Raw genomic sequence first — 22,674 nt, forward strand, 5'->3', positions numbered from 1 at the left:
GTCATTAGTTGCCGAAAGTCAGAGAGTCTGCATACTTTGGGCAGACGCAGTTGACAGATTTCACAGAAAATCTATATGATGGCACAGACACCAATTGTTTAGCTTCAGACTTTTCTAGTCGAAGGAGCCAAGTTTAGAACACATATTGTTTTCATTTTGAGTCTGAGTTTGAGTCATGACAACTTGAAAGTCATTTAGTGTATGATGCCCATCTTTTCCTCTATAACAAATATTCAAATATATGATGTCTGGTGTTTTAAAATCTATTCAGATTTTAAAAGTTGAGTAGAGTATCCCAGACTTGAAACGACACAAGCATTTTGTACGATGAAGAGTTTGGAATGATATAATGGTTAGTAAATGAAGACAAAATTTTGAGTGAAAGATCTTTTTAAGCAGGAGTGGCCAAGTTTTGCTCCAACCCTAATAAAACACACCTGAACAAGCTAATCAAGGTCTAAGGACCCGTCCACACGGAGAACTGTCTATGTAAACATTTTGTATTGTATTGGCGTTTTGTCCAGATGTATCTGGCGTTTTGAGAGCGTGAAACTGCTATTTTTTGAAACCGGGTCCTAGAGTGGATGAATCTGAAAACGACACCTTTGCGTTTTCAGGTGTACAGCCAATCCGTATATTTCATGAAATGATGCTGTCATCACCCCTCGTCTCGTCTAGTCAGACACAGTAGCGCAACAGCAACAACAACACCACGAACAAACACTGAACGATTGTCTGTTTATTAACTAAATTTAACACAGATTAATAAATGCATTGTTCCATGTTCGTTTGTATACAGCGCGCAAGGTTTATGCGCATAGTCCAAGTCTTCTTCTCCATTTTTAGTGTATCTCTGTGGCAGAATTACTGCGCCACATACTGGTCTGGCATGTATACTGGTCTGGAGCTCTTTTCAGACTCCCGCTATTTCTTGAAATTAGTGCTAATGTGGCATGTATACTGCATCGTTTTGTGTCAGTTTTGTGGTTTCGTGTGTATGCAGATATTTATTGAGATGAGGAAAAAAAAAAAAGATTGGATAGGGAAAGCTCTGTCTTCGTGTGGATTTGGCCTAAGGGTCACTAGAAAGCTACAGGCAGGTGGGTTTTTATCAAGGTTGGAGCAAAACTGCAGGACTAAAGCTCTCCAGGACCTAAGTTGGCCACTCCTGTTTTTAAGGATTCTTGTTAGATTGCACTAACTGGTGGGTCCACTAGGTGAAAACACTCGCAGCTGTACTCTTGATTTTAAGAACTACTTGAAGATGAAGATACAATGACAAATACAATGAATGTGCGAGAAAGTCAGATAGTCAGAACTAAAGGCATGCATTTGACCAACTCGCTTTTGAAAAAGTGTATAGATAACAACTCGTTGTTGTCGTCAAACATACCAATATAGTCTCCCAATTAACGGAGTACAATAGAGATGTAACAGCTACCAGAAAGAAAAGCATTCCCTCACAGCATGTCCATGCAACCGAGAACATGGCTCTGAATCACCACTAAATTATTCCTGTTCGATTTCCTGTAAGCCTGGTCTCAGTTCAGCCTCTAACAGTGCACAAGGACCACGAGACCCTCAAGCAAACCCCTCGTCTGCAACAGCTTTCAACACATTGTGCAGAAAAGCCCCGTGGAAGGAGATTGGGAGTTAGGCTTTCATTTACTCACAGAGCCAACACCAAAGCAGCCCTCTGGAGACGGACACACAATCACAGAGAGCAGGTGTGACCAGCTCAACATAATATCTCAGCTTGTAATAGTAACCAAACTTAAGTATAAATGTGCAAAAATACTCAAATACAGCTGGAAATGCCACAGGGCGTCTTAGAGGTTGACTTTGAGGTTTCCAGCTATAAGAAAACGCACCACTCTCTTTGAAAATGGATGTATGCCATGCTACTCAGTGTACACTGTGCTACAACAAATACTAGAAAATACAGCAACATTAAGCAGTATTTGGCTAAATAATAGGCTTGCATTTGCTTTCAAATGGTCACACGGGTCTGAACACGAAGTGCGCTAAATAGAGACAAGCCCTGATTTTCTTCATTGAGTAAATGCGGCACAAGATGGCAGAGTTTTGTGTGCCGTGGCAGATTGCTGACAGTTGGGCGTCTGTCACAGTCAGCATAGAGGTTATGTAATGAGTTTGGCTTTTGTCTCTAAACTGCTGATACTGCATGTGGAGCTGTGCACGGTTAAAAGAGCTGCCTTTTTGCATTCGATACGTTCAAAGAAGTGCAGAATGCCTAAGAGAACAGTTGGCAGATATCAGAGAGCGTTTTCATACAGCAACTAGGACTCATTCTCTTCTGCTGGCCTATTTTTATTTTCTCTCTCACGACTCGCAGTAACACACAGTCTTGTATAACACCACAGTAAAATATATTTATTTTCAACTTTTTAAAAAAAATAAGGGTTCCGTTTCATTAAAAATATTTCAGGTTAGTCAGAATGCACTAAAAAGATTTCTGTAAACAGTGAAAACTTTCTGAAACTTTTCATATTATGTCTATATTTGTAGACATATGTATAGAAAAATATTAAGCAGCACATATGTTTTCAGCATTGATAATAATAAGACTTTTTTCCTGAGCAGCAAAGAAATCAGCATATTAGAATGATTTCTGAAGGATCATGTGACACTGAAGCCTGGAGTAATGATGCTCAAAATTCAGCTTTGATCACAGGAATAAATTACATTTTAAAATATATTCAAATAGAAAACAGTTATTATAAATTGCAATAATATTTCACAATTTTTACTGCATTTTAGATCAAATAAATGCAGCCTTGGTGAGCAGAAGAAACATCTTTCAAAAACATTCACAAATCTCACTGACCACAAATTTGTGAACCGTATAAATAATACATATTATATAATATATATTAGATGTTCTTTTTGTTTAGATTTGTAAAGTGTGTTAGTTGTCACAGTTTCTGTTCCTGCTTTTTGTAAACCAAATTAAGATGACAGTCACAGACAGCAACAAGACAGAGTGGACACTAAGCAACAGTTGGAAAGTCATTGACTTGAGGAGAATGTCTCCTTCCTGACACAATGCCATGACAAAAAATATAATAAGAAGCAGCTAAGGTCACAAGTATCAGCCACTCCAATCACAAAAATATCAGTCTAGGAGACTTTCAGCATTTCCTGTAGCTAGAGAGCACATTCAGCAGTGAGTGAAAGTCAGCGTGAAATGAACAGAAAACCTCAGTCACCACCTTCAGCTGAACTCACAAACAGTAGAACAAACCATATATGTTTCACCAGGATCATATCTCTTCACCTGCGTAACTGTGAAACCTCCAGTTCATCCGCAGGCCTTTATAAATATTCATCAAGTGGTTATGGTTAAATCGCCAAGAAAGAGCTGTGGAGAAGAGAGGCAGGAGCCAATCGACATGCACTGTCAGAATGTCTAGATGCAATCTGCAAAGAAGACAAGTTATGGGCCTGGATGGGGTGAAGTGGTGTGATAAAAGTGACAAAATGCAAGCTATACAACACTCATGTAACTACCCTGCGGTCTCAGATTGAGACTGACTCACCAAAGTTCATATTTTTACATGATATTAAAGGCTGAACAAATGTCTCTGGGCTACTTCTTTGTAGTGAATAAAAATAGTGCAACGGAGGATCGATTCACGGAAAATGAATCTGAGTTGGCTGTCTTTTAGTGAATCAAAAGAGTAGACTGATTTACGATCAATGACTCTGAACTTGTTCTTTTTAATCTATCAAAACAGTTCAATCAGCAAAGTCCAACTCTCAAATAAATTACTCTGAGCTTGTTCGTTTTAGCGAATCAAAACAGTGTAACTATAAGTTCGATTCAAGAGCAAATTGAATCAATGGCGTGCAACCAGCGAAGCCTGATTCACGAACAAATGACTCGTACGAGCGGGATTTCTTAATGTATTGTTCAAAAAGACTCACAGTTTGACTCAGTCTAACGAATCTTTCACTGCATGAACTCCATCAGAGCGGTTACTGAATGGACATCTGACTCATTCAATAAAGTGCAAATATGTCCTTTTTATGTGGATAAAATAAACACTAATTCACTTTACAAATAACTTTTTTAAGAGCTGCCAGCCTATAGCCAGGTTCAAGCAAATAATAATAACATAATGCCATAACACATACCGTTTATTTCTTCTGATTGTTCATTTATCTAAATGTAGGCTATTTAAAAGCAATCATAATAAGTTGCTGTTTTATGTAATGTAACACTATCTACTCACAGCAGAGTAGATAAACATTGTGGATGCTGCCTCCCTTAAATTGCATGAGGCCAGCCAATCAGATTTGTGACCCTGGACCACAAAACCAGTCATAAGGGTCAATTTTTCGAAATTGAGATTTCTACATCATCTGAATGTATTGATGTATGTTTTGTTATGATAGGACAATATTTGGCCCAAGATACTACTATTTGAAAATCTGGAATCTGAGGGTGCAAAAAAATAAATAAATAAATAAATATTGAGAAAATCGCCTTTAAAGTTGTCCAAATGAAGTTCTTAGCAATGCATATTACCAATCAAAAATTAAGTTTTGATATATTTACAGTAGGAAATGTACAAAATATCTTCATGGAACATGATCTTTACTTAATGCCCTGATGATTTTTGCCATAAAAAAAAAATCTATAATTTTGACCCATACAATGTATTTTTGGCTATTGCTACAAATGCTACAAATTGCTACCCCAGTGACTTAAGACTGGTTTTGTGGTCCAGGGTCACATTTGAGCATGCTGTTTTGTCAGAGCTCTTGCCATTTTTGTGTGCAATTTGCATCAGACGGTTTGTGAACAGTCCATGGGCGGTTTGTAGGGGTGCAGAGACTATTGCACAGGCATCTGACCTGAAGGCCTGAAATGTTCCAGATTCATAACTCTTGTGCTTTACTTCTCTTCTGTTTTGGGTTTGATTATCTGTTTCTATAAAAAAGTCCTTTTTTCCTAAAGAGTGTGGTGATAAATCTACTGGCCGGTGACTGGCTCTCCCACAGCTGTTCTCTTGGACAGCACAAGGACTGCTGCTTGTGTGGAGAACCAAAGTCATCCATCACCAGCTCCCTTTACAGCTCCAAACGATCACGCCTGAAAATAATGTTCACTCAGCTGCTGATTAATTACAGCTCCCTGTGACTCAATATGAATGGACTGCAAATACTACACTGTGCTGTGACATGCTGTTTGATAATACACAAAACTTCTGATGTGTACAGCATATAAGAATACCAGCTTTAGATATTCATTAAAGAACGATATAGAGACCAAATTTTGTATTTTAGATAACTATACAACAATGTGTAAATACAGTTTACAAAGCAAATTTGTCATTTGTCAATTTATTCACCTTTATGTTGTTTCAAACCTGGCTGATATGACTGATTTTCTTCTGCAGAACACAAAAGAAGATATTCTGAAGAATGTTTCAACTGTTTTTGCCTATACAATAAAAGTCAGTAAGGTCCAACAGCACAACAACACTGGACCCTTTTGACTTTCATTGTATGGACAAATAAACACTGAAACACTTTCCAAAATATCTTCTTTTGTGTTAAAGAAAGAGAGTGCTACAGATTTGAATGTAGTTATGTTTCTCTGGATGATTCACCTTTGAACACTGGGATCACTGTAACGGTACCGTGTCACTTAATAATCTAAAATAGATCCAGTTTTCATCTTGTGCATAAGCACGTGCTTTGTCTTTTCTTACTTAAATGCAAATTATTATAATCTTTCCCAGAGGCAAACAGTGAAAGTAATGCAGTATGACTAACTGACAGTGAGCATTAACCTTTAGCCCTTCAGGCTTTTGAACATGCGACGGGATCCTTTTTTGCAGGATGTTTTGTTTAAATATATAGTTGAGAATTATTTACAAAATAAAATAGACTATTTGTCGTTATGTTTAATGTGCAGTCAGTATTTTGTTTATGAGATTCTGAAAATGAGAAGCATTCAGCTGGTCATGTGACTTTAACGTATCTGCGCCCATGAAATGACCCGGTTAATGTAAATTTAAACTGCTTTTATCAGACGACCGGATGACAGGAGTCTTCATCACATGTGAGTGAACATCATTTAATATACAGCTGTGTTCAGTTCTGTTGCTTTGTATTTCTGAAAGCTGTAATAAATGACTGTTTCTATTTCTATTTTTCACTGCAGAAAATGGACATGAGGAACGTGAGAAATCTCAATGACAGTTTTAGTAGTTTTTTTATCCATCTAAGTCAAATGTGTTTTCTTTCAATATATTACAGTATGACATTTATATCAACTGGTCTTTTTTGTTGTTCTGCCAGCTGCTTGGATTATTTTCTAGTGTTGTGGTCTACTGGGAATATACAAATATGCCTTAATATCTTCATTGTAAATAATGTTGGCCACATTATTTACAATGCAGATATTAAATTAACTGACAAAATATTTGTATTTTTTTATATGCGGCTTGGAGAGACTGGGGAAAACAAAATGAAAAATAAAAAGTATAAAACTTCAAATGAATGACATATTTATTTGGCTATATTGTTTAGACTAGCAGAATTGTGTGAAACAATAACTTTAGTTTGCCTAAGGCTTTAAGATAAGTCTTGCCTTCTCTCCCATAATACAAGCTCTAGTCCAAGATAACTTGAGGCTGGGATGAATACAAATTTTGTTTAAAGAAAACAAATATGCCTTAAAAAAAAGCTACTTAAAAAATTCAGTTTTCACTTTGTACGCTGTATACAGGTGCACAATCACACAAACCACGCCACCACACACACACACACACACACACACACACATGCATGTTGGTATTTGTGGTCTATGGGTACTCTCCATAGGCGTAATGGTTTTTATACTGTACAAACATACTATTTAGTATGTTTTTTAAGCCTTTTGAATTACGGGGACATAGGCAGTGTCCTCATAAGCCACCTTCAAATTGTAATACCTCTGTCATACCCATGTCATTAAACAAATTTGTGTCCCCGTAAACCACAAATACAAACCCACACACACACACACCTACAGTCATTGCCAAGGTGTGAATGTTTATCACCAAATTACACATGGCTCTGTAATCTTGGAGTTGAATCAACAATCAATCAAGGCCAGGAAAGGAGAGGACAGGACTAATCGATTCTCAGTTAGCAGCCATGTGGTAATTGTGGTGGTATCAGCCTCCCGAGGTGAACTGCTGTAAGCTTTAAAGCCAAATGACTCGAGCCCCTCAGGGAGAATGTGGATAGCGCCTCAATTCGGCAAATGACATACATTGTTTAGTGTCGCTCGTCTTAAATGAGTGATTTTCCGGATAGACTAGTAGTTTGTGATATCACACATATAGGACAGTAGTTAAATGCTTGTAGGGAGACTTAAATTATTCTATAACATCTCCATGTTTATGTTTATCGGCATGTTAAGTGGAGCCACCAGTGATTTCTGTGACATTTATTTATGTTGTACTTGCTAAAAGAATTGTACACTTCACTGGTGCAGAATTTCTATTTATTATAACTTATGAGATAATGCAGCTGATGGCTGTAAAAACAGGGAAATTATTTTTCCAATAACTTCTCGATTTATTATTTCTCTGCTGAAAAAACACTTTCTCGCTCTATTAGTCATATAAGCAAAGGATGGCAGACAATGTGATAAAGTCTTTCCGTATTCAATTTGTCAGTTCAATGCCTTTCCATTTGGGCGTTTTTTGATGGCTCTGTAAACATTTCATTATTAATTTTAAAGTGTTTCCTACACTCTCTGTTTGGCTATACTCACTGTGAAGATTTGAGTTTTTCACTCAGGGGTAAAAAGAAGTCGGAAATACCTGAGCAGTTGTTTATTATAGCGAACATCCTGACGCCGCACATGCTACTGACAGCGGTGTTTGGATGAACATGTGAATATGTGCTGCATGCTTTCCTCTCAATAACAAAATAAACACAACAAAAAGCAGTGAGAAACCAGCAGTTAAGAAAGCATCGGATCATAGTGATGTGGAAAGTGTTTGCCCCAGCTCTGCAATTCGGCAGTCAAGCCACGTCACATTTATTTATATTGCACTTTATACAATAGATTTCTTTAAATCAAGCAGCTTTCAGTAACAAATGTGAAAATGTATTTCACTTTCAATTACAATTTCGACTTCGATTTCTACTATAAAGTTACTCTCCAGTGTGTTCATGCATTTACTCGCGTCTGACCTCGATGGACTGAACAGAAAAAATACTGAACCTGTCACTCCTCTCAGCCACTCACCGAATAGAGCAGATGCAGACAGAGGTACGTCTGTGCCGAGAAAGCAAAACCTCATACTCATGGCACAATACTGGCGAGTCTAGGAAAGTAGTTAATGTTTGTCCAAAAAGTCACTAGATTTGTGGCTAGTTGGTTTTTAAAAAAAAAAATAAATAAATCACTAAATGGGGCAAAAAAGTCATTAAACCACTAAGTTGGCAACCAGAGAAAATGTCCATGTCAAACAAGGCGGAGCCCCAGAGCCACACCTACTTATTACATAATCTCCACAGACCAATGGGAGTTCTAAAGGTATTTACCAAATGGAGCAAACTTTTCCGGAAAGAACTTCAGATGAGTTTTGTTTTGGCCTGATTTTGTTTGAAATTACTTCGCAGCAGTTTGTTCTTTGATTTTGCTTGAAGTAAATTGGGGTCTTTGTTGCCTCAAGTCAAAAATCTCCAATTTTCTATAAAATTCTGGTCTGTGAACATCCTTTCCTTCCTTCTGTGCAGTGTTTGAAGTGTTTACAGTGTTGAAAGGGCAGGGCTGCTCTGTGTCCAGGCCTCATTTGGCATTCATGTCTTGGGAGGCCAGACTCTCTCTCTCTCTCTTGCTCTTTTGTAGGTTTGCTCTTGCTCTACACTAGAAGTAAACAGCAGCTTTGATCAATGATTCCTTTGCACTCTCCTGCCTTGCACGTCCACTCTGGCAGACAGCAGATGGTGGACGTGGAGCAAATTTACTACAGCACAAAAAACCTGTCTTGACTTTAATGCACCTCCGTGGCGCCCTAGACCAAATGTTCAATATCCAGACTTAAATCATTTTGAAAGTGCAGTGTATAGAGGTCTATTACCGAGAGGCTACTATGAATCTTTGTATTATTAATGTATAATATAACAGGTCTTTTGATGGATTTCAATGTTATTGTTTTGCCCAGCTCGATTACGTAATTCGCAGTGCTTCATTCAAACAGGAGTTCCCTGCAGAGTTTGTTTTTTGCGCAATTTGGTCATCATGACTCTCTGATTGGTGGAATTGTTTTATACAGCGTTATGAGTGATGTAGTTTTTCACCACCAATTCTGCTTTACAGTGCATTAATGTCCACCCACTTTTTTAGTGGTGCTGGTATTTTTTTATTTAATCTTTATTCATTTTTCCAATGGGAATTTTAAAAAATTTGGGGTAAAGCATTACAAGCTCTGAACCAAACCAACCAGCTATGAGGTGAATCACAACATTACAAACTTTGATTTAAAGCAAAAAAAAAAGAAAAAAAGAAAAGTATTTGAAAATCAGACACAAAGACAAAGGTACAAGACTTTTATGAGGGAAAGAACTACAATCCCACGAGCCATTGTGAATGACATAGTCAAATTAAAAACGTTGGAAAAATATTTAATTAAAGCTGTTGATTGTATATAAACAATATATTTTAAATTTAATGCAAAATATGCATATATACATATTGAAATATTCAAGTATTTAAGTGTCATTTGCTGTGCTTCATAGGAGTGGGCAGAGCTCAGCACTATTTTTGGTACTCTCTGATTGGTGGTTTCCTTTATGGCATCATGGGTAGTGTCATTTTTCACCATGGATTCTGCTGTAAAATATGATTATTTAAAACATAAGTTAAAATAATGTGTACTGATTGCTTCAACAAAAGCATATAACATCAACAGCCTCAGAGCTCACAGTAGGTCTGTCTTTAAAGGTTTAAAAGTTTTTGGTAAAAAATCAATTTCCCTATGGAGAAAATGAATGGCATTTTTATTTCCGGAAGCTGACTGTTAATGCAGAACAATGCCACCATATGGCTTTTACAAAAGCATATACGATCGATTAACAGCCTTTAACAATAAACAGAGCTCACAACAGGTCTGTCGTTAAAGGTCTTTAAGGAGCCAGGCTGGTTTCTTTGTAATTTCAGCACCAAGGCCAGAAGCCAAAAAAAACAGCACATGGTACTGAAGCAAAGAATCAAGCATCTCTGGTGCCACTTCATGAAGTGCATCTGTAGCCAATCTGTAGGGATGTGAAAAGTGGCTATGACAGCACAGAAAGGTTAACCTGCATGAAGCTGAAAGGCTAACAGTGAAGCTCTTACTTTGACACCAAAATGGATACTAATCCGCAGCACCATATGACATAAAGCCAGCACAACATCACTGTCAGGTTATTGAGCAGTCCTCAGACACCTCTCGCTCCACTGGAGTACAAATAACAGCTGGAGTGTGTAATGATCAAATACTTAAGCTGTTGAAGTATCTTGTGTTCAGATGCAATGAGCTTTGATGCTCATGCAGTCACTGATCAAGTCTGGTTCAACCCTGTTCTGACCATCATTTCATAAAAATTTAGCAAAAACAGAAAAGAGAAACAGTTTACAATGAAATGAAGGCTTAAAGATGAAGTGGGTTGGTGTTGATTTAAAAAGGTTTACAGACACATAAAGTAATAAAATGTCAGCAGTCATTTGAAGTCTGTACACTCATGAAGACTGTACAGATAATAGTTTTCTATAAAAAAGTGTTTAAGTTGTATCTATATGCTAACACTAGCTAAAGAACTACTGAATGCTGAATAATGGGGTTTTTCAATTTATGAGTAAAATATTTTTTGTGGTAAAAATAACTTGACAATACTTGGACATTTTGTTTTAAACTGCACACCACAAACATTCTCAAGTATTTACTAATTGCAAACATACGTTTTTAAAAAATAAACATAACTGTTTCAGATTTTTTAAGTTGTATAGCCAAATGTCAAAGTATCATCAATTTATATTTACCACAGACCTTTCTTTACTTATAACCTGAAAAGCTCCATTATAAAAATCCATCTCAAAATTTCAAAAGGGAACCCGTGGTAAATTAGACTTCTGGGTTTTTATGTCACGGCTGGAGCACTCTCTAGGAATATGGATATAGATGTTAAAAAAAAAGAAGGTATTTTTAAAGTTTTTTTTTTTTAATATTTTTATTATTTTTATTATTAAAGGGGTCATATAATGCCATTTTTGTACAAGCTAATATGATTCTTTAGGGTCTAAATTGAAAGTTTGTAATATACTTTAATTAAAAATTCTCATTAGTATTGTAAGAAAACACTCATTTTACCTGCTCAAAAACAGCTCTGTTTTCAGCACACAGTTTTAGTGCGTGTGTTTTAAATGCTAATGAGCTTTGCTCGCCCGCCCTCTGTTCTGTGGGCGTTTTGACACAACACACGTGGAGTGTTGCCTTGACAACAGTTGAGGGTATATTTTGAAGAATGGCAGCGGAGTCTCTGAGGATACTGTGCAACCGTATCAATTCGAACCGGAGTCGGACCCCGAACAGGATGACGGCCCCGAAGAAGTTCGACAATTAAGGCTCGAACGGGACGTTTCTGAATGGTTGGTTAACGTAATGTCACTTTTATCTATTTTTGTGTGTACTGTCAGGTAGAGTAGTGAGATACGAACGCTATGTGTTTACTGATACGTTAGTTCATTGAAAGATTGATGTCACAGCTAATGGTCATGAAAAATAAATTCGGTAAATGTAGGCTTGTCAGTGATGCGTAACGTTATCTATGCAGTGTTAGGTACAACTCTCAGGGCGGAAACACTGATATGAGGTCACGGCAGGAATTTTTCATATTGAGAACGTCAGAATAGAAAACATGCATGTACCCTGAATGTAAACATTAGCCACATACATCCTGAAGCGTGCTAGCGATTTGCAAAGATTAATGTAAAGATTAATATAAAGGTTAATTAAACGTTACACTCACTTCTTCTGGAGGTTCAGCAGGAACACGAATAGTTGGTACCGATTCTTTTTTCAGGAGCAGCTTCTTAGCAAAACCAGCTTTATACTGACCTTCATTTATAAAGCAGTCTGGTGAAAAATGATTCGCGCAAACATGAAAACATTGACGTTGCTCGTGGGGAATATTCCCTTCAAAAGCAAAACTCAGCCACTGTGTCTTCAGCGGTTCGGACTTAGGAACATCAAAATGACTGCTGTGTTCATTATTGCACCCGAGAACAGAACACCACAATCGCTAGACGCCATTCTGCTCATAGACAGCTCCAGCGTATATCAACAATGACGCGGACTATGATTGACAGCTCGCTCACGAGCAAGGGCGGTCTGTGTTGGAACACTGCTGTCAATCAACCATCGTGGGAGGGGCGTCCGACCGTGTGGCGTCACACGGTCGAACGACTTGATTTGAGACAGGGTAAAACAAATAAGGAGATTAAAAAAAAAACACTGGATGGATTTTTATCATTTTATGATGGTTGTGTACAGGCACTGCTAACACACATTTCAGTACAATCAACTTGTAAAAGTGCATGTACCATTATATGACCCCTTTAAAGAAAAATTTGTGTTTTGTCATCTAATATAATTGAGATAAAACAGTAAAAGCAGTAGTTTGCAATTAAATGATAATGTGATAATAATAATAATAATAAATTTGATTTTGTAATTGATTTTTTTTAGTTGTTTTGTCATCTAGTTACAGAAATTGCTGTACGCTGTGATAAATATCAAATGGAATAAAATGTAATTTACTCTAAAAGAGAAACGGTTTCCTTTACTGACACTATATAGGTGGAACTACTCCTAATGCTTCTATTGAGAAACCACACTGCCCCTGGCATGACTTTTAAAATGTACAAACATCAGAAAGTCCTGTTATTGTGCTCCATCGCAGGTCAACTGAAGTTCATGTAAGATGTAAAAGCTTATATATTAAAAAAAAAAGCAGCACAAATGGGAGCAGCCCTGACCTTGCAAAGCTTGTTAGCCCTTTCAATGTTTTTCAGCTAGTTCCATAACATACCATTCTTCCTTTCTTTCTCTTTTCATTTTCACAGCAGAGCAGAACTGCTTTTAAGATTCTCTGTAGGCACTGTGTTCACTCACTCAGTACTGCTTTACTGGAAATCAGCCATTTTATTGCTGGCTAAATGAACGCAAGAATCCATTCAGTATGATTGAAAGAATCTGAATGATTTGGGATGCACAACATGAGCTGCATTACCACAGACATGCAGAGGACATCCTGTACTCTTTGAGAATCCTGTCATCTCTTGAATATGAATCGATGGCAGAAGAGCAGCGATGTCTTCCTCTGTCTGTAACCTCCTCCCAGTATCACAGAGGAACACAACAGCCTGAAGTACAAAGGGAATAGAGTAATAGCGAAGCATCAGAGGAGCACAGCAGCCGCTCAGTCCTGCTAGCGCTAAGCTCCGCCCCTGACTCCTCCCCCTGCCTTCCCTTTGGATTAATTATGCAGCTCACTGCAGCATTTTCAGTGTTGCCTGCAGTTTGTCCTGCCACAACTCCCTGTTCCTCTCTCTCTCTTCCTCCTCCTCTTTATGTCTTTCTCTTCTCTATTCTTACCGCCTCTATTCTTGGAGGTCTAAATTTGATTAAATTCTTCCCCCTCTCTCTCACTCCCTCCTTATTTCTCTGCTCTTCTTACAGCACCATAACAAGAAATAAGGCTGCAATTCAAGCTTGTCTGAAAACACTCTGCTGCTGCACACATACATAAAGCTTCAAGCACTGCATCATGAAGGGGAACTACTGCATACTCCCCGGTTAATGCCTGGATGAGAGCGTTTAACCCATGTGGGCTCAGACCGTACTGTTTCACATTGGCTAATTACAGCAGCTGTTCGTCAATACATCTGGCTGTAAATGATGCAATTATTCAAAATTCTTGTCCCTGTTAGGTTTGATTATGTACTTGAGCTTTGCATTTTTTTTTTTTTTTTTTGCATCTTGACATGACAGGAATGCCAAAAATAATATTAAATCTGTAGGATAATAGGCATTGATGTAGATCAGAGAAAAGGTCTTCTACTTAGTTACATTTACAATAAAGGCCAAATATATTTGGTCACAGGCACAATTTTATTATTTTAGTTTCTGATCAAAACATATTCAACTTACCGTTATATAATGAATATGGGCTTAGAGTGCACACTCTGAGCTTTAATTTGAGGGTATTCTCATCAAAACTGGAGGAAAGGTTAAGGAATTACAGCTCTTTAATATGTACCTCTCCCCTTTTTCAAGGGACGATAAGTAATTGGACAACTGACTCATGTTTCATGGACAGTTGTGGGCTATTCTTTCGTTATTTCTACATCAATTAAGCAGGTAAAAGTTCTGGAGCTGATTCTAAGTGTGCCATTTGCATTTGGAAACTGTTGCTGTGAACCACATCATGCGGTCAAAGGATCTCTCCGTTCAAGTGAAACAGACAATTGTTAGGCTTCAAAAACAAAACAAGTCCATCAGAGAGACAGCAGGGATATTAGGAGCGGCCAAATCAACAGTTCGGTACATTCTGAGAAAAAAAAGAACGCACTAGTGAGCTCCGCAACATAAAAAGACCTGGACTTCCATGGAGGACAACAGTCGTGGATGATCGGAGAATCCTCTCCATGGTAAAGAAAAACCCTTTCACAACATCCAGCCAAGTGAAGAACACTCTCCAGGAGGTAGGCGCATGTCACTGTCAAAGTCTACAACAGGGTTCCTCAATTAGTTTTCGACCGAGGGCCAAATTCTGCCAACAATTCCAAGCCAAGGGCCACTGACCTATATACAGTATATATATATATATATATATATATATATATATATATATACTGTATATATATATATATATTCTTATTATTACAATTATTATATTACTGTTGCTTTTGTTAAAATAGTCACAAGATGGTCACAAGATAAATATTCAGATTTTTTCCCCCAGTAGTCTGTTTTATTCAAACAATTATGAACATTTTTGCATTTAGACACAGAAGAACTTTGCCTTTTGAATATTAAAAACAAATGAACAAACAAATTCTGCCATTCAAATCAACTGTTCCTGCTCTTCTCCAGACTGGATCTCTTCTCTTTCCCTAATTGCAGATTCAATTATTAGATCTGTCAGTATTAATATTTGTACACTTAGATTTTTTTAGGGGGGGTCAAACTGTAACACCGTGTGTCCCAACCAGACGTGACGCGATAAAAAGTATCTTTTCAATGTAATTTTTGGCCTAACCACCCGTGACAGCGACACGTGACAATAAGCGACACAGAATTCTATTTTAGAAATTTTTTTTTTTTATTTCCTGCGACGTCGCGGCAGGAACAACATACAAAATATGACAGTGATAATCTCAGGTAATGATTATGTGCTTTATTCAATGTTAAAAGTGTCTGATGTGAGTTTGAATATTATTTTGCGTGAGGTTTATAGCCATAGTAAAAGCAACAATAGATATTTTACCAGATCTTGAAAATAAATTAAAGCAAACTTACGTTAAAACTGTGAACTCACTGCGACGTCCATAACAAAGATGGTATCACTCACTTAAACTGTTCAGTCCATTCACATTTGAATCATCTATTTTCCGTGTCCACTTTTCTTTACTTCACACATGCCATGTTTTTGCTGTCACATAGTATCTACACTGGACGTGACAATGCATTGCAAATCATTTGAACTTTGTGTCAGTACGTCATAAATAGAACGCGGCAGCAGTTTTCTGTCTGGGATTTGTCGTGTCGCGCCGCATCCAGTGTAGACAGCATCACTGATTATAATAAATTCTATTGCATTTTGTTGCGCCGCTCGCGTCCGGTGTAGACACAATGTAAATTAATGTCGCTTTCTGATGCTGCGTTTGAATTTTCATGCCACATTATTTGAAATTAGCACGGGCCAAACATTTGAGGAACCCTGGTCTACAATCAAGAGAAGACTTCACGAGAGCAAATACAGAGGATTCAAGGTGCAAACAAGGCCTGATTAGACTTTGCCTAAAAACATCTAAAAAAGCCATACCACAAAGAAAAGCATTCTTTGGACGGCTGAAATTAAGATCAACCTGTACCAGAATGACAGGACGAAAAAAAGTATGGAGAAGGCTTGGAACAGCTCATGATCCAAAGCATACAACATCATCTGTGAAACATGGTGGAGCAGTGTGATAGCATGAGCATACATGGCTTCCAGTGGCACTGGGTTACTGGTGTTTAGTGATGACGTGACAGAGGACAGAAGACAGAAGCAGCCGGATGAATTCTGAAGTATATGAATATACTCTCTGCCCAGATTCAGTCAAATGCAGCAAAGTTGATTGGGCGGCGTTTCATAGTACAAATGGACGAAGACCCAAAACATGCAGCAAAAGCAACCCAGGAGTTTTTGAAGGTAAAAACGAGGAATATTCTGTAATGGCCAAGTCAATCTCCTGATCTCAACCCGATTGAGCATGCATTTCACTTGCTGAAGACAAAACTAAAGGCAGAAAGACCCACAAACAAACAACAACTGAAGTCAGCTGCAATCAGCTGCAGGCCTGGCAAAGCATCATAAAGGAGGAAACCCAGTCTCTGGTGATGTCTATGAGTTCCAGACTTAAGGCAGTCATTGCCTGCAAAGGATTCTCAACAAAATATTAAAAATTAACATTTTATTTATGATTATATTTATTTGTCCAATTACATCTGAGCCCCTGAAAATGGGGGGACTGTGTATAAAAATAGTTGTAATTCCTAAGTATTTTATGTTATATTTTTATTCAACCCCTTGAATTAAAGCTTAAAGTCTGCACTTCGATTTCATCTTGATTGTTTTATTTCAAATTCTGTTCTGGTGACATACAGAGCCGAAATTTTAAAAATTGTGTCAGTGTCCAAATATATATGGATCTAACTATATAAGTTCAAGCTGTAAAAAAAAGCATTAAGTCCACTAAGTCAAGGATTTGGATGCTATTTCTACTTAGTCAGCTCAATAAAAATGTATCTCTGTTGCTCGTACACCTCTGATGATTTCCCTTGTCTGTTATTGTCTAAGGTGTAGCTGATGCATAGTTTATTGCAGGAACATGGCAAGAGTGGGATAAAAATATTTCAATCTGATTGGTTGACTATAAATAATATACAGGAGTCAGGGTGAAACGGCATATATATTCCACTTTTTTTTCTGAATTATGTCTGTAGATACTATTATTTTTCAGATATTAGTAATTAAATTATAATAAACAATACAATGTATATTATCTGCTTATTTTCATATTTACATTTATTTATTTATTTTTATTATTAAATTGTTACATTAAAGTATTAAAAAAATAATAATAATCCAGAACAGCTATTTTGTGCAATAATTGGGTCCAAGGCATGAGTTACTTTACACACATGAACACATTTAGTTCTGACAATGCAGTCTGAGCCAGATTCTGTTATATCATAGAACAAATATATCTGAAGCGAGTTCAAAAGGAAAATGTGTCAACTGTACACCCTGCTGCCTATCATAGTTTCACAGACCTTGTGATACATGGCTTGGCAGTTTTGCAATTGTATCGTCCTTGTCCTCTGACTGATATAATACATTTTAAATAAGTGTTTCTCACTATAACTGTTTCTAAGCTATGCCAGGCCTTATGAAACAATATATATTTTTTAGACATTTAGGTTATATTTTAAGCTTTCAACTATATTCCTTTCAATAATTCATTAAATTGCCTGCATTCAAACTTTCAGCACCAATGACAAACAAAACACAACTGTTGTTGTTACATCATACAGTACATTCAGTTAGTATTTTATAGGAGAAAAAGCATGAGTATTGCTTCTCAAATGCTACCCATGCTTGTTTTGAATCTGATGATCTTACAAATCTGAAGTGATGCATTCATATGTTAGATAATCGAATGTAATGTAGATATATTGATGTTATGTTAAGGGCTGCTTTCCATTTATAGCCCTTTGAAAGCACATTTAAATGAGTTTGGACAAGAAGCAATGCACTGCTTTCACCTTTACTCTGGCACTGAGTAGGACGACAGAACAGAGTACTTAGTACAAAATATTGAAATTGTAACCTAATTTTCCACCTTATCTAATCTGGTGCAGAAATGTTTATGGTTATTCATCTGGAAGACAGTTTTGTTTAATGAAACTTTTAATAGTGTATTCAAGATCCACATTTAGTCAGTCTTTGTGTTCCTTGCCCAGTTTTTTTAAAGTTATACAAAAATGTACAAATATATAACTTCAAAATTAATTTTAAATGAATTTTTACAAATAATTTTTAAAATGTTTATTCTGTGCTTTTGTGAATGAAATGTGCTATATAAATAAACATGCCTTATGTAAATATATCTTCTACCAATACTTTTTTTTTTAACTTTTTTTTTTTACCATTTAAAAATAGATTTTAAAATAAAATATAAATATGTGTAAAAGCATTAAAAAATATATTTTGTCCTCCATTACATTTACATACGTCGCATTTGAAGGACAACTTGTTGTCTATAACACATATTACATACTTTATACGCTATTTTACAAATTTACATTTTCACGTTTGCATTTATCCTTAATGTGGGTTACTGTAAGATTGGAAATGTATTTTCTTGCCCCGAGCTTCTCTGTTTGCAACATATATTTATCATATATTTTAAATATATTTTGGCCAAGAAAAAAAAAAGCCTTAAGGGTGGGAACTGAACCCATGACCTTGCTATTGCTAGCGCTGTATACTGTAAAACACGAATCATTTTATATCGCTTCAGTGGAATTACAGAATGAGAAAGCATCTGACGGTCATTCAGAGAAGAGAACATGCAGTTTTGACAGGACACATCATCCTGTATATCAAGACTAACCACGACACCGAATCAGTTTGAGCGAAGCCCTCAGAGGACAAGAATAGTATTTCTGATGTACCGCACGCATGTGGTTAAACGAGTCATGAATATCACACAGAAGAACACATGAGTATGATAAACACAGGAATAAGAGTAATGTTTGAAGTGTGTATGCTGCACTCTCAATGGGGGCTGGGCGCTGCAACATACCGCAGTGCTCGAAGCTTTCAGCACACCCACTCCATCATCTCCTCTCTCTCTCATGCTCACCCACAGTGCCCCTCTGTCTTTATGTTCCTGTACCATTCTCTCAGTCTCCAACACACGCTCCTCCCTCTTTCTTCTGTCCTACATTATAGTCTCACACTTTCCTCTCCTTTGCACTGCTTACACAACACCACTCTCTCATGTTCACATGCACACTATGAACAGAAAATACATACACACTCTACATACTCCCCCTAATGTAGCAACTCGCACAGTACACCTCTTCCACCCTAAGATTAATCAGCATGTCAACAAGCCCAGCAGGAAGACCGGTTGTACTTGCTCTGCAATGAATCGATTGCCCATCGCACATGGATTAGTTGGGGCAGATTTACCTGAATGTTTTAATTAAAATCTGTAATGAGCTCAAACTTCTTGCCTTGTTTACTCCCATTACCTCATTCGTATTGTTTAAGGCCTTTAAGGACCTCATGAAATCGAACAGTGCACTTTTCTTTCTGGTATTGATGTGTTTGCTATTGGAATAGGAAGTTGGGGTAGGACATTTCGAAGGACATGTCCTTTTTGAAAGAAATAGCCAATGACCTTTAGTTAGATCAATTTCTCAAGGCTGGAGGAAACGAGGAAGCTTTAGCTAGAGTATTGCGAAGCCCCCATGATTTGCTATTTGCTATTGCTAGTCACATGGTACTAATATAATTATGAGGGAAGGGCAGTATCATTCCAAAAATCATTTTATGTGGACATGTCCATTAGTAAATAGTTTATTCGCATATAACCTTTAGGAGCACACTAGCTTGGAAAAACTTGGGGAAAAAGAACCTGGAATGTCATTTCTGCTGATATTAGGTTGATATTACTTCAATAAAATTTTATGTTGATTCTTGAACGTTTCAAATGTCCAGTGAACTAAAAGCACATTGAATTTGAAACAGATAAACATGATTCTGGCAATGTTTTATTATGATGATCATTGTATGTTTCGGAAATAAAATGTCCAGTGAGTGGCACTGAAGTTTAATGCTCTATTGCATTTAAAAATTATTGTACGACCTACATTAACCCGACCCTAAACCTAACCTATAGTGTTAAGAAAAACAAATGCAGGATAAAAATTAATTTGCTCAAGCCAGCATGCCATTTTAGCTTGCTTCTTCAGGTCTTTGAGCTCTTTCATGATCAGTGAGACTCTACGAACTTCACATCACATGCTGTACCAGGTGAGCTACCGAGCAAGTTTACTATGTAAGAAATCCACAGATATGGAGCTGGTAATTTTATGCAAATGTCAGAATGTATTGAGGTGATAACATAGTATTTCATCATCCACTATGATAAAAGTGGTTTGAGGTGATAACATAGTATTGTGCAAGGAAACGTGTAATTAATCAATAATCTGCCTCTGTAATCACAGTTCGTATGTGAAGGAATTAATGTTTTACTTCCACTAGAGTTCATTTTAACTGGAAACTGCAGTGAATCGTATGTGTATGTATGTTTTTAGAGTTTTGCAGAAATGCTAGAAGTATGTTTTTCCATTGAGCTTAGGTTGCACATAGATGACCTCAAAACTAAAAAAAAAAAAAAAAAATCACAGGGTATTTAAGAGCCGAGGACTAAAAAGCTGTTTCAGATCAGTCTCAGAGAAACATTGTGAGCTAGTGGCGCTTGCTAATTGGTAATAGTTTATTTTTCCTTCATTTATAGTAAGACATGGCGCCCTCTACCCTCTACTGGTCGGAAAGCGTATAAACATGCACAAAAGTGGTTGATGGTTTTGCAATGCATCACTCGCTGTATCATTTTTATAAAAAGGAACTTTTAACCCTTGATTACTTTAGCTGTTAATGTGCTGATAGCTTAACTATCAATATTACTATCAATTCAATTTAATTAATTCTACTCTCATATAAAATCTCTTTAACATAACCTATTTTAACATTTCTACAGGGCAAAATGACTGCCAGTACAGTCAGTTACAAAACTAAGCGTTCAGAGAGTGGTGCTCTGCCAAGTTATCCTTCAAACTAATCACAAAAATTTTTGTGTTCACCTTCAGTATAGTAATAAAGGAATATGCTGTTTAATCTAATGCTGGATTTTGGGTTAACACAGTAGTCCAATCTGCACTGTCTCACTACCAAATCACCTATGCACATTTTGTAATATACCTTAAGAACATATTTATATTTGTACAGTATTTAATAAAAAGGCAAAATAGACAAGTAAATAAAAAAAAAAACGGGATATTTTATGCAGGCAGAATATATTAAAATGGCCACTTACCATACATGCCAAGTGTCCCAAAGAGAAACTTATAGAGGTGTCAAGCCAAAAGCCTCAGAAAAACACTATACTGCCTAAAATGTTCTCTCCTGATGTGCCTTTAGAGAAAACACATTGGTGTCAGATGTCCAGAAGTGTCATTCACACTAAACTGACACAGAGAAAATCAACTGATGCAGAAGGAGAGGAGAACATACATGCAGGATCTTTCCTCTTCTCACTCAGCCCTCCAATATTTTACTGCTGTACTCACCAGCAATGGCTCCTGATTGGCTAAGCTGCTGCACAGTAATGTATGATCTCGCTTTTAATTGGACAGAGGCAATTTATGAGGCCTGTCCAGCATTATTCCTGTTCGCTCATGCTCATTTTGTCTTTCTCGCTCTCTCTCTCTCTCTCACACACACACACAGAGGACAGCTGAGCTTTGCAATATCAGATGAAGGGGATGAATGAAATGAGGTAGAACATGTAAGAAAGGGATATGAACGCAGGGAGAGAGAACACATTTAACATATTTACTGTAACTTATAGACACTTTCATTGAGAGCAACATACAAATTAGGAAAAGCACAAGCAATTAAACCGGATCTAATAATATTAACAGAACCACTCTAATTCATTTCAAGAGTAAACAGAGAAGTACAAAAGCTGGAGCAGAAGTAGCTGTATTTGTGTGTGTGTGTGTGTGTGTGTGTGTTAATAGGAAGAGACTTAATGCATGATTATAGATTAATTAAATGCTTGTGAAGGAGATTAAAAGGTTGTGATGGGACAAAAGATGGGAGTTACTTGCTTTGTTGCTTAATGGATCAGTTCACCCAAAAATGAAAATTGGCCAGAAAAGACGGTTTAGAAGTTAAAACTCCATGGATTTGTTTCTTACAATCATGCAGCTTATCACTTCACAAGACATTAATTGGTGGACTAGAGGCACTTGTGTATTATTGTGACGTTTTATCAGCTGTTTGGACTCTCATTCTGACGGCACCCATTCACTGCAGAGGATCCATTGGAGAGCAAGTGATGTAATGATACATTTCTCCAAATCTGTTACGATGAAGAAACAAACGCATCTACATCTTGGATGGCCTGAGAGTGAGTACTTTTTGAGCAAACTTTCATTTTTGGGTGAACTGTTCCTTTAAGAAGTGTATGTGGGCAGCGTCTTGTTCTTGTGGTCTAGGGACTTTCACAGACCACATACACATGGCAGCTTT

The 22,674-nt window shown here is 37.1% G+C and overlaps 1 protein-coding gene across 1 annotated transcript in view; it reads right to left on the reverse strand.

The window, feature by feature from the left end:
- syt2a (synaptotagmin IIa) overlaps window positions 1-21,659 on the reverse strand; it is an 80,770-nt gene extending 59,111 nt beyond the window's left edge. The window contains exon 1 of the mRNA XM_058764211.1: window positions 21,455-21,659. The gene's annotated coding sequence lies outside the window, so the exon portion shown is untranslated. The remainder of the gene's footprint in view (window positions 1-21,454) is intronic.
- Between the last annotated feature and the right edge of the window lie 1,015 nt (window positions 21,660-22,674).

The sequence above is a fragment of the Onychostoma macrolepis genome, chromosome 23, assembly GCF_012432095.1.
Source record: "Onychostoma macrolepis isolate SWU-2019 chromosome 23, ASM1243209v1, whole genome shotgun sequence".
Taxonomy (NCBI): domain Eukaryota; kingdom Metazoa; phylum Chordata; class Actinopteri; order Cypriniformes; family Cyprinidae; genus Onychostoma; species Onychostoma macrolepis.